At 44.0% G+C, this 2,500-nt stretch overlaps 1 pseudogene; it reads right to left on the bottom strand.

The window, feature by feature from the left end:
- The window catches only part of LOC142912650 (28S ribosomal RNA), an 8,695-nt pseudogene that overhangs the window by 3,192 nt on the left and 3,003 nt on the right, over positions 1-2,500 (bottom strand).

Here is a 2,500-nt window from a genome sequence, read left to right as displayed (position 1 = left end):
AAATAGCAATATAATAAAAATACCAAGTCTTCGTCTTGGAAAATAACAAAATCTAAAAGAAAGGTCTTCTTTATGGAAAATAGTAAAATAAGAATACCAAGACTTCACCTTGGAAAATAACAAAACCATCTTGAAAAAAGCTTATTTTTAATCTTCTTTGTAGGCAGAAAATAGTAAGGCGAAAATAAAGTCCCCTCTAAGCTCTAAAGTAACAAATACGACGTGTTAAAAAAAAAAACTAACAATAAAAAAAAGAACCAAGACTCCGTCTTGGAAAATAACAATCTAAATTGTGGAAAATAGTAAAATGAAATAAAAACCGACTTCACCTTCGAAAATAACAAAATCAATCTAAAACAAATGACATCTTAAAACAAAACTATTATTTGTTTCGGAGGTTGTCTATGACTGTTCATAGACCGCATAATTTCCACAGAACATTCTCAGAATATCAAGAGAAAAAAGCAGCGTTCTGCGGGAAATCATCTTGGCCAGTGATGTCGTTCTGGGTTTGGTCAGGCCCAGGGAGGTAAGTACCTCGTTATTCTCAAGGGGCCACTTTCCTCTTGCCCCAACCGGGAATCCAAAGAATGTGACCTTGCTAGCCTTCGTCAGCACTTTGACTTGATCACCAAGAGGGGTATAGTACGAAACTTTGTGCGAGGCAGCATCTGACAAGGTATTCTTTGAAAGCTCAAAACGGACGGTGACATCGATCACAACCGCCTCCTCATCTTTTGCAAACACGAGGTCAGGCTTTCTCATCTCTCCCGTCTCGGATATGAACCGTGGCTCTTTGTATACAGACCAGCCCAATCTAGCCGCTTCGTCTGCCAGAATGTTACTGATCTTGTTATGTCGCGCAATTCTTGCTTTCTGTACTGCAGGACATTGACCGAGAATGTGCGAAAGGGACTCGAGTCTGGCAGAGCATTTCCTGCAGGAACGTAAGGCCCCATCTCTGCCTCTGTTCAAGCTTTCTCTTGTTGGGTAAATATTTGCCCTTAGTTGTAGTGCTGCGATAAAGAAGCATTGTTTAAAGCCGCACCATGGCCTCAACCAAGCATTACTGATTCTATCATGCGCAAAGTTTACAATGCCCCTTCCTTGAACCGGCTTTTCGCACCATCTCTGAAATTCATGCTCCCTCCAATCGCAGGGTCTCGGATATACAGGTTCTTTTGACACCGAGTCCCTGAGAACGAATGTTGGGATTGCATCACTGTCACCCCCTGCTCGTACCCACAAATTACGGTATTCTTCCTCCATACCCTGCGAGGACACAATATTACGGGTGATAGCATCGGACGAGTTTGCTATACGTTGCAGCCTTCTAACTTGAACCGAAGGGATTGTTTTTTCCAGTTTCAAGATGGCAAGGCCTCCGTCTCGGGCTCTGGCATATAACAGTCCATCACAAGTTGAAGCGGGAAGGTGGAGCCATCCTTTTACCGCCTTTCTAATCTCTTGGTCCAACCCACGGAGAGTTGATTGCTTGCAGTCCGAGTGGTCTGCAGGATATAACAATCTGGGTAGGGCATAGGCATTGAGTAGTTCAACCTTCTGAGTTGGCTTCAGAGGCGCCTCATCGATTTTCGAGATCCATGTCTTTAGCTGACAATGTAGATCAGGCTGTATAGTGCCAGTCCAAGGGCCAATTTTCAGACCAAGGTATTTCGTTGATTCATCAGGTTGGATCATATGGACATCTTTATTTTTGATAGTCCATGGGTCGCAGTTGTTCACCGTATATGAATCTTTGGTTGGGCTTATCATGAAGCCCTGGCACTTTCTGGCCTGAACCTCCAATCCCGATAGCCCACAAAATGATTCCAAGATCGCTAGATTGGCGGCCATACCAACCCAAGATTCGCTCACCAACACCAAATCATCAGCAAACGCAAGAGCTGTCACGTGGTCGGTATCAATGGAGTACCCAACTCCGTGTGACTCTAGGGTACATATCAAAGGGTCCATGGCAAGATTGAAGAGCAGGGGTGACATGGGGTCACCCTGTTTGACACCAACACGTATGCTAATTTCTCGAGTCGACTCGCCATTGCTTTTGAACGAGGTCGTACACCGATCGTAGGCGTTCTGGATGATGCCCACCACGTGTTCATCTACTTTCTTGTGCCTTAACACCCATAAAATATGAGCATGCGAAACCGAGTCAAAAGCTTTCGCTATGTCGATAAACATGACAGCCAACGGCCTGTGCAATTTCTTAGCATGTCTCATAAGGTCCTGTAGCACCTTAAGATTTTCAGAGCAGCCAGATGCCGCTATAAAACCACGCTGCCTTGGGTTTAAGGGACAAGCACGAGCAAGACGTGCAGTCATTATTCTGGAAAATAATCTCAGAATCATTGAACCGATCGTTATTGGTCTCCAGTTCCCCAATTCTTTCAGCTTTTCATCGTCCATAACCTTAGGAATAAGAATCGTCCTTTTCTTTTTCAACTCTTTGGGAATAATTCCTGTAATCATCCATGCATTA

The sequence above is a fragment of the Petromyzon marinus genome, unplaced genomic scaffold (assembly GCF_048934315.1).
Source record: "Petromyzon marinus isolate PM22_M1 ecotype Great Lakes invasive population unplaced genomic scaffold, UKy_Petmar_22M1.pri1.0 PM_G_Scaffold_21, whole genome shotgun sequence".
Classification (NCBI taxonomy): Eukaryota; Metazoa; Chordata; class Hyperoartia; order Petromyzontiformes; family Petromyzontidae; genus Petromyzon; species Petromyzon marinus.
Note: the sequence above shows the minus strand (reverse complement) of the source record. Positions and strands in the feature narration are given on the sequence as shown.